Source organism: Photinus pyralis, unplaced genomic scaffold, assembly GCF_008802855.1.
Source record: "Photinus pyralis isolate 1611_PpyrPB1 unplaced genomic scaffold, Ppyr1.3 Ppyr1.4_LG2, whole genome shotgun sequence".
In the NCBI taxonomy this organism is placed as follows: domain Eukaryota; kingdom Metazoa; phylum Arthropoda; class Insecta; order Coleoptera; family Lampyridae; genus Photinus; species Photinus pyralis.
In genome coordinates, this window is record NW_022170403.1 from 52918540 (window position 1) to 52930186 (window position 11647).

Sequence of the window (11647 nt, forward strand, 5' to 3'; positions counted from 1 at the left end):
TCGCAGTGGCGTGCTTTTTGCACCCGTTCCGAAGTGTTATTTTCTTTTCGCGTTGATTTTTTGGCGAAGAAGACCCAGGTTCCAATCAGGTGATATTTTGACGAACCCTTGAGCTTCACCCCAGTTTACTTTGGATGCAGTGAATCGCGTTAGGATACGTTGTGATTTCTCGAGGATATATAAGTCAAGCTGCCCTAGTCCTCAAGGCGCAGAATTTCGGGATCCGCCCCAGGTGGAATTTCCTACTAGTGCAGTACGGTCATTTGTCGAAGGAACGCTGCGTTTCGGAGAGATATTTGCCCCAAGAAGAGCTGGTGAAATAATACGTCGAACCATCGCGGTTTACCGTCGGAGAGTGATCATAAAAGTTTGTGTTCTGCCGTACCGCTAACTCAAAAATCCGTCTCCCGCAGGCGGTCAAAGCTAATAAACTAATAAAATAAAATTAAATACGCGTGCTGTGTAGAAACTTTGGCAACTAGCCGTCTCCCACTCGCCACGCGAAGGATTTCCTGGACTAAGTTTCAGTTCAAACGCTAAACTTTGCTTTCGTTCCGAGGAAGGATAGGCACCGTGGATTTTTGTTTCCGTGTGTTAAATTCAAGCCACCCCCTAGGAAGTCACAGAGACCTAAGTGTCAGGTTTCATCACATCCACCCTGTACCAGAGGAAAGAGCAGTTCACAAGATCGGCTGTATAAATGTTGTAAAGGTTAGTCTAATTAAATTTGTAACATTCTGTAAAATTCCACTTTTTGGTAATTAAGCTATAGTAAAAAAATTTTTGATTTGATTGTTTATTAAAGTCCAATGAACGATTACCAAAGAGTAGGATAAATTTTTGTGTTTATTTAAATAAGTCCCAGCCCACGCTGGATTAAAAAACGATTACCTGTTGTTGCAATTTTCAAACTGTAGAGGATGGCCACCCCTTGAGTAAATTAGTTTCACCTGATAGGATTTTTTATTTAGTTTAGTTGTCATTGTTAAGCTAGTGTTTTTACAAGGAGGAGAGAAGAACTGCTAGATCCCTGTAATTTGTTTGTATCTCTAATATCATTTCAATATATTATCTATTTGGTTCCAATGTGCCTATGTCTTTAACGAAGAACGAGGGGAAGGAAAGGGAGGAGTAGGAGTTGAGGCAGGAGATTGGTAGGCGGCAGGTCAAGGTTTGTTACGCAGTTTCAAAAGAGTTAAAAGCCCACCGATTTGAGTTAGCCGGAGCATTTATTTTTATCGATTGAGCAGCCTAAGAAGAAGACGGTTTGCCTTGCCGGGCGGAACCGATGGTAATCTTCAAATCCAGAAGAAACCCCGTAGCATAGGCTCACAAGACGTTGCCAAAGAATTATTTCTGTCTGAACCCGGAACAACAACTACCTAATAGGTATATACAATATATTTATACAACACGGACTGACGAGTTAGAATCGAAACCGAACTACGTTAGGGAGTTGCCGCGTCGTTAGCATGGCAAGAGAAGCAGTAACCAAATACTACGTGCCCAATCGTTAGTTCTTTGTTAGTGTTTGATTGTGTAAAGAAGTAACCCAGCACGTCATCCCTTTTTGAGAGCAGGATACACGTTTTTCGTGATAACTTCACACCACTTTTTGACGCACTAATGACATGTTTTGTCTTAATCGTTACCACTCTACTATCCACGGACCATGTGAAGAAAACAATAGGCGACCTTCCAGCATGGATAACGATAAGGGACAATGGCTTTGGACAAAAAAGATTCCCGAAGGACTTTTGTGACGAAAACAACATTAATGTTGACGCATATCCAAAATACAGAAGAAAGGACAATGAAAAAAGGTTTAAAGTAAACGGTACACTATTGGATACTCGATGGGCACTTCCTAGTAACCCCTAACTTACCCGAAAATACAACGCGCATATATTAATGTAGAAATAAGCTGATCGTGCTTTTTCCCTGTACCCTGTACTCTGTACCTCAAAAGAGGATGGACGTGCTTGGTTGTACTTTTTCGTGCACAATCAAGTACTAACGACTGGCACGTAATATTTCGTCAGTGCTTCCATTACCTTCACGCACTTGGTCAAGTAGACACAATCTTAAACCCCGTCTTTCCCGGAACCCAATGCGAAATATCTTATGGACACGGAGGAATTGAAGAATCCTAAGAATTTGAAAAAACCGTGGAATTTGAATTCCGGTAAAAAGAGGGCAAGTCCTGGCCGCTATTCGATTACAATGATTACATTCACTGTGTATTAATATTAAATTCAAAAAAATCTTCATTAGTGTAGAGTGTACCCAAACGAGCCATTATTTAAGCGCATACAAAACTTGCTTCAAACATAAAGCACTGGGGTGGGCTAAAAGTTGCAAGGAGAAAACGGACTTGTTTGCTTACCATCTATCCGGTATTTTCCAACCACATGAAGACACACTCATCAACCCAATTCCAGAAAACCTTATATCACCTCAAACTCCCCACCCTCCCATCCCATCAATCACACCAAAGGAGATCAAATCCGAGATTCAACGACTAAAGCTCAAGAAGTCACCAGGGCTGGACCAAATTACACCCAGAATGTTACGAGAACTCCCAAGAAAGGGAATAGTACTCTTGACCTACATTTTCAATGCAATACTACGACTTCAGTATTGGCCTACATAATTTAAAAAAGCCGAAATAATACTAATTGCCAAGCCAGGTAAAGATCCCGGCTATGTAACCTCATACCGCCCCATAAGTTTATTGTCGGTGACCTCCAAACTCCTTGAAAGACTCGTGCTAAAAATTCTTGATCCAGAATTTTCAACAAACTGGATACCAGACTACCAATTTGATTTTCGCAAACGGCATTCAACAACTCAACAGTGTCATCGGATCACCCAAGTAATAAATACTGCTTTCGAAGAAAAATCATAATGCACAGCTGTGCTTCTGGACGTTAGCCAGGCATTTGATAAGGTCTCGCATAAAGGGATTATCCACAAAATCGAACACATCCTACCACCTTCATTTCACAAATTGCTCGGATCTTACCTAAGTCACCGGCAATTTCGAACGCGGGTTAATGACTAAACCTCAGCACTATACCCCATCAATTCAGGTGTACCTCAGGGAAGTGTCCTGGGACCCTTCCTTTATATACTATTCACGTCAGACCTTCCAACCACTCCTAACACAACGATAGGCACTTTCGCTGACGACACTATTATACTCGCGAAACACAACAACGTAACCACCGCATCTATCTAAATAACGTCGAAATACCCCAGGCTACTTCCATGAAATACTTACGACTTCATATGGATAATAAGCTGACCTGGCGGGACCACATCAACAAAAAAAAAGAGACACATAGAAAATCTCTACTGGATAATAGGAAGAACATCATCACTATCACTGGGCAACAAACTCCTGCTATATAAAACGTGGTACGTAACTAATCAGATGTTACACGAAGATCTTGGAATCCCGTTTATAACTCAAGTCATACAAGATCAAACAACAAAACATCTTGACAAGATCGCAGTCCACACCAATCCTCTGTTGTCAGACCTCCCACATCACGAAGTCCTAAGAAGACTCAAGAGACGTTGGCCCACTGATTTGCAGTAACGAGGACCCATCGATGGAGGGGCCCTCACCACGCCACTTTTAAAGACAACAAATTGGCTTATAGGATGCTATGTGTTCTGATTGCTGATTATTAATTAAATAAAAAAAAAAAACATAACGTAGGTAAGAATGAATAAAACTGAGAGTTTTTAAAAACTTTAGGAGCCCGTTTACTTAGGAGAGAGAAGAACCCTTCTTCAATACACTTGAATGTACTCAGTGTCATAGATACAAATGCGAACGTATTGATTAAAAAATTACCATTCTTCGGATTTGATGAGATATTTGAGAAACTTGCACCTGACAATCTTGTTTTATCAGTATTAATTAGAAATGGAGATAAATAATACCGCTATGGCCATCTAAGTTACTTTGAGTAGTTAAATACAGAAAACTGCTTAAATCGTGGTAAAGGAGTAGTTAATAATGACAAAAAAACGATAGGTGGTAAAATCGGTCCACTACTGTACAGACAAAGAAGTAATAGAGGACGTGATCGAAGGTCAATACAGATCGTTCTTGTAGGATACAGAATGCACAGTATAATTTTAATTATATATGTACGACTGAATGGCGTATAATTAAAAGTTTATTATAATTAATTAATCTAATTTTCTCCCAGATAAGGAAAGACAACTTTTAGTAACTTATTGCCGTAGGCTTTGTAATGGAATTTTCGATTTCTCATTTAAGATCTGGTTATTGAAGAAAAGAAAGAACGTTTTGCGTTTAATTAGTAACCGTGTGTAAGTCCCAGTCAAGTGTTAGCAAAAGAAACTTAATTTTCTTATGTATAGCTGTTTTGATTAAACCCTAAAAGAGAAATAAATTTGATCGTGACAGATGTAACCTTCCGCAGCACACAATTTATATACTCTAATGAAAAACTGCCAATCATGTACAAAATGTATTCGAATCGGTATTGAATTTTTGTACTCGTTCTTATATTGATTTATGAAAGCAGGTTTCATTTAGATTTTCGCAATTCCTTTTGAATATATGAAAACGCGTAGTAATTTCACTATAAATTATTTTCACGTTTGCTGTTTCTCGTAAAAGGAGTTTTGGGCAAAGTCTACATTACTTCCACCATACGAAGTGCCTACCAATCCTTGCTGGTTCAGAGTGTGCGATGCTTTATGATTCTAATATTGTTCGTATTTCTAATCGTCCTTTTAGAGAACTACTTCGAGTCTAGTATGACACACCGTACTTTCATCGAGAAAATCATTTATAATGCACTAAATTCTTTTTATATCCATTGCCACCACCAATCAAAACTCGCGGCTTACGTGATTTGATTTTTAAAACCTGCTATCTATTAACGTTATATTATCAACCCTAGAACACTTGATAGTAGTAATAGGGAGAAATGTATGGTAATGTCACTTTTGAAACACGAGCTGCTTTAATTAAAGATCTTTCATGTTTAAAAAAATCTTTAATAGTAATAAGCATGTTCTAATAATAAATATTTTATAGCATATGTTAAAATGACATTTTAATGCGTAGGCGAAGCCGTTCTTTAACCGTAAGGATAGATAAAGTGATCACTTTAAGCATAAGGGTGGATATAGTCATGGATAAAGTGAAACAGATAAGTGTGCATTCTAATGACATCTGATTTTACTTATGTTCAGAACATATGATAATTCTGTTTCTATAAAAATGATCGCGACGGCAGAACCTAAGGTTGCTATTTTTGACGTCTTTAAATTAAACTCAGAATTAAAATATCCCTTTATCGTCTTGTACAATAAATAACTCTTCTTTTTTAATATGTCGTTCGGCGCAGGTGCTATAAATCTCATTAGGTACAGCACTGCCAGACACTACTCTTTGTTTTGGCTATCACTATATTTCTTTGAAGTGTCTCTCTATTTCGGTTGTATTGTGGCTGCGCCATTGAATACCCTTAGCGAATTTATATTTGCAAGTAATTGTTAGGTATGTATCGATTATGATTTAACATTATTTTCAATACATATTTTTAGGGGTTTGTCTTCTCTCATTGTTCTCTCATAGTTTTCAGCGTAACACAACGAAGTCCCATCGAGATCTCGGCCCCTGGACCACCTACAGACTTCAAGTTTTCACTAATTGATAGGTGCTAGTCTATACTTGCCTGCTACGCATCATTTATAATTGTGGTACGCGGCAACATTTTACTAAGTTCTTATCGGAGATTTAAATTATTGTTCCTATTTACCTGCAAGTAGTACGAAAGCTTTTGGAGACTATTGCTGTTATAAAGCACTTCGATATTTCTAATTCTACGTACTTTGCTTTTGTTGTTACCGAAGATTATATATTACCGATACTTCGATTTTGTCTACGTTATATTTTTGTCACTCCGAGGATTCGTTCCTGTTAGTTTGATTACATTGCATCCCCCAGATTCGTTTGTTATACGATATTGGTTACCGTTTAAATTGGTGGGCAAACGAGTAGGCGGAGAAAAAAATAGGCAGAGTTCGGATAACTCAATACCGACCCAACCGACGAAAAAGAAGGGCAGACCACAACCCCAACCAAAGGCGGGTGTCAGTAAGGCGAGCACTAGCACTAGCTATAAGCAAGCTGCTGAAAGGCAACTAAAAATAGCGATTATAGATAGCAATAACCCTCTGGGTAGCCTAACCGCCTGGTTATGGTACAAAATCACCTAGCCAAGGTCCTTGACCAGCATCTGTTCATCCTAAAAGGCGCTACACTATGACCCACGTTCAGGGGGTGAAGGTACTCGGCCGAGAACAACTATTCCCTTGAGTAGTTGAAGGAGGTGGTTGGTAACCTCCCATAATTGTGACGTTTAGGAATATTTTTATACTTGTCAGTAAATACTCAACCTGACACCTCGGTCAATATTAATATTTTGGTGCAAAAGGGTAGGTATCCGAAGCTGAGGATGAACGTTTAGCGGATGATATAATTGAACCAACCCAAACAGTTCCTAAAAAGAGGTATTATCAGTTAGGGTTTGCAACAAACTACTATAAGGCTGTTTAGATATAATGCCAGCCCGAATATATTTCAATATAAGATGCGGAAAGACAGGTAAAAAAGGGAAGGCAGTTAATGAAAGAAATGCCGAAGATGTTTCTCCAGCAACAGTAATTTATGAGGACAACCAAAGATGTAGATGGTTCACGCCCACAAGTTCCATATAAAACGAAACATAAGATGATCCGGGATTTGGTAAAAAATGTGGCTGATTTGTTGATGAAACTTCTTCGTGATTCACTAATTACCTCAAAGGTTTTTTATATAATGGAATAATTTCACTTGTTGCAGCAAGGATGTGTTTCTAAACTTTGATGCACGATATACGAAAGGGGAATTCACCGTCTGTCTAGAAACCATAATATGAAAAACATGCGCAAGATTATTATTACATAATATTAATTATGTTTGAATAACGACGTTCAAGTTCTAGCCAGATCATTACATTTTGGTTTTTTCATAACAAAACGTCGCTATCGTTTGTGCCAGTTTTGCAGAAGTTGGTACACGGACTGACCTCAATTTAGGGAATTATAAACGACAAATCTTTCAAATTTAAACACCACCGCTGAAGAACAAATAAGGACATTCGACCTTTTTAACAATTCCCTCAACTTCAGGTGGCTCGATAGCACTTATTGAAATGTCGTACTTTTGCACAAAAATGGAGAGCTTACATTTTTTGATATTGTGTGGCTAATTAATATGGAAACAAGTTATCTACATATATCTGCAGCAAAACTCGTATTTTAAAAAATAAACGGCACTGCAGACAATGAACGCTAGGACTGTGCGACAATTTTAAATCGAGCACGATATATAGTTAAAACACAAATTTGAAGTCACTTTGTGCGATTTAAAAACGGAAATTTAACAATAAACAATATTTATCGTTAACATTACCCTCGTTATTTTTATTTTAACTTAATTAAAATGCATCGCGATGGTAGTAAATTTAACTTCAAGCGTAACGCAAACGATGTTAGAATGACACAATTATAATGAACTGCGCACGGCTATCGAAGCCAAATTGAAAAAAAGGCAGCGTAATAAATTACATTTTTTAAATAGTTGTACTTTCTCCAAATTATGTGGTTTTGTGGGGAATCCTATACGTTACCGACGTCAAAATGGTTTCTGTAGCCGAGGTATTCGATTTCATGGCTGACTGAATTAGTTAACTTTGTATAGCTCATGATTTTCCCCGAAGTATTCAGGAATCGGAAATATTTATTGAGACACGGTTAAAATACGAATATCATTTAGTAACCGGCAATTTATTAATGAAATTAATGAACCGAATTACGCATATACGTGATAGAATCGGCCCGAAAATTCGTACAGGCAAGTTTTTGGTTTCCGGCATTGTTATGCGCGTCATGTATGTTTGCATTGAGGATTTATTGAGTTTCTACATTCACGAATTGAATAAGGTGAACTAATTTCATATGTAATCCGTGCCAACTGAAAGTAATGAAACGAACCGAAAGGAAGGGTAATGTGGGCTCCAGTGCATGATTTAAAGGGTTTCCTCCAGGACATTTAACACTACATCTGAGATCCAGTTATTTATTACATTAGTTATTATTAGCCGCAGGACGCAGTACCTACTCTTATAATACTTACTTTTATTATGTACATCGTCCAAATGATGTAGCACGCCATAGTCTTTGCATATGTGCAACGATAAATACAAAATCGTACTTAAATTATACTTCTCTACTCTTCCCACTCCAAGCTTTCATCTAATGACCAACACCTTGTAAAGATTAGATTAGATGACGCGTAACAATTATCAATTCAACAATGCAAGTGTGGAACAACTTCTACCAACTACGAAATATGGTTTGATATTGTGGCTAAGTCTGCTAGTTAATTGTCACAATTATTGATCATGTCATCTCAAAATTAGGTTAAAACTTGGAAGAAACTACAGTCATTCAAATTATAGTCCTGATTATTGCCGTGAATATCTGCATAGGTAACTAAAAAAAACCAGAGGATCTCCCATGGTTAGCACATTTGATATTGTTTTATGAAGGTTAATAGCTAAGAGAAAGCAATCAGATAAATTTCTCAGCTCGAATTGTAAAAACTTAATTTCACGTAAAACACGTTAAACCTATTCTTTCCGTGCGCAATAAAATTATCTACCACTCAGTGTCACAGTGAACGAACAAAACAATGCAAATTACATTCCTTCATTCTAACGGTGCATTCAAATTGCAGAAGTTTACAGCTTCATTCATTGCAACAAAGTTTTGAAGAGGACCATTGGAATCCCTTTACGGACTATTACTTTTGCCTGAATGTGTAAAAGCCGTTAATTTTCTCGAGGCGTCTAAATGTAAGTTTAAACTTTACCCAATGAAAAAGAAATATGAAGCTGCAGTTGACTTCGATGGACAGATCTAGTTCTGAGACTTAAATTGGTTTCTTCATTTGTGCAATCACTGAAATCTAAAGTTATCTGACATGCGATAGATTTGAACCTACTTAATGGACATGTAACGTTACTGAATAAAGAAGACAGAGCGCATCGACTTGGTAAGAGACTGAAGCAGTAAATAGAAATAAAGTAAAGAGTTTAAATGTTGCAAGTGTTTTAAAGACTGTTGATGAATTGCTCCATTTTGCAATTAGTGTGTTTCTGAAAAGTGCATGTCTAACGGCGTTTTGTGCTACAAACTGAAAACAGGCGGATCTAGCCTAATTCGGCCCCGCTGAAAACGATGCCCCTGTTGTCAGACCCGATTTTCTCATTTAAGCCCCCAAATCCAAGATGGCTGCCGAAATTGCCGTTTTTCGGTTATTTCGAGCCCCCAAGGCACGCCGCTGAAAGTTTTGGGTACTTTAGGGGTAGAATAACATATAGTACACCCGTACGTAAGTGCCCTGTATAAATTTTTGATTTGGAAAATGATTGCTTGAAACTATAACGGCAGTTACATGTGTTGAGATAATATTTAGTCACACTTCACCTATTGTACAACTCCAAAATCATTTTGCATTGTATGCCCAATGTTTATATGTAAAAATCCAAATTACTTACTGCATTTTAACCGGTACCTAATCTGTGCTTGTCAAAATTCACCCTTAACTTTTTTGCTTTCGGTACTAGGCACTCTTCTACTAACCATTTGGAATTTTTGGAGACCATTCCGCACAAGATGCACTGCACTTCGCGTTAACACGATCGAATGATATGATCAAATTAAGTTATATTTTTGATGGAGGGGCGGTAACATAAGTAGGTAGAGATTAATCACCTAATGCGCCTATCTGCACATGCGGTCACTTTTACCTTTCAATAATTGTTTTGCCGTACCGAATGAAGTCGTTCCTGATAAAATATGACATGTGAACTCATGAGATTGGGTTCTAAATTAATTTTCATTCTCACATGGAAAAAGTCACAATCTGACTTTCCTTGTCTAACTTCCAATTGCATTTTGTCACTGAAATAGCTTTCTTTGGCTCGTTCAAAAATAAACTTTAGCTTCTAATTGTTTTACTCAATATTGCCACGCAGCATTTATTATATTTTTTATTTTTATTATTAATTTATAACACCTGTGAGAAGGTGCGTGACGAAGCGTAGTAAAGAATTGGAATGTAGTGTCAAAAGCAAGTATGGGGAAAAATTTAAGGAGCGTAGTATGACGGCAAGCGAATAACACGCATAATTTGTGCTCCTGCCTTAAATTGTACTTTTATATTGCATTGTTTGTGTATAGTGATATTAGTAAGGATTACCTACTAAATTGTAACTTATCAGTGTATATAAATTGATTTCGGGTGAAAGGTTCACTGGCTTTATCTACCACAACAGATAATCCTAATACAAGTGCGGCTGTTAACAAATGTTTAAAACGCGATCTGTAACTCGTAAAGAAAAAGAGGGCCTGCAACTACCAGAGGATCACTCGCAATCAAGTCAGTCCAGCTTCTGCACAATGGAAAGTATGTTAGATATGATGGAAGAATTGAAAAAGGAGTTGGCAGGTATCAACAACAGTATATCTAATCTTAATACCAATTTTAACAATAAGTTAGATAATTTTATGAAGGATATGTCTTAAATGCGAGAATAATGCAAAAAGCATTACTTTGCTTAATAATAAAATTGATGATTTGGAACAACGGAGCCGAAGAAGTAATTTGCGTCTCTTTGGGGTCAAAGAATTGCAGAATGAAAATACGGATGAAGCAGTAATCCATATTTTAAATGATAATTTAAATTTAAATCTAACTATTAACGATATTGAGAGGTCACATAGAGTAGGTGCATTATCGCCGAATAAAATACGTGCCATAATAATTAAATTTAACAATTATCGTATTCGTCAGTTGGTATATAGTTCAAAAAGTAAACTTAAAGGGACTGCATTGGTTCTACGAGAGGATCTTACTGCTAGAAGGCATAAAAAGTACATGGAGCTCCAAGGTGTTTATGGGAAATCGAATTGTTGGACAAGAGATGGAAATGTACTATTCAAAGTTAATGCAGATGTGAAGCTATACAGTTTTGATAATTCGAACTAGTGTAGTGAGCTTAGCAGTGAAGATAAACCCCTTTATTGAGTTTGAGAGATTGTTTTTTGTTGTGTGTTTTCTTTATTCAAATGTAAAATCTATATTATTAATCAGCAATGATGCTACATTCATTTGTGTGTATATAACTAACTATAGTTTTTTCTTTGTGTAGAATATTCAGTATTCAAATTTTTTTGGTATGTATTATAAACCGATTATTTGTTGTATTTTTCCTTTGCGGATTTAGGTGGAAGCGCAAATTAAATTGTGCCTATAATTAGTTCCCTGTGAACGAATTATGAGTAATACCACATTTGCTCATATCAATGTGCGGTCGCTCACCAGAAATTTTGTTGAATTTTCTGAACATGTAAGGATGAATAAACTTGATTTTGTTGCAGTTAGTGAAACCTGGCTACATAATGGTATTGACTCGCATATTGTTGCAATTGAAAATTATAATTTTTTACGAAAGGATCGTGGCAGACGAGGAGGTGGAGTGGG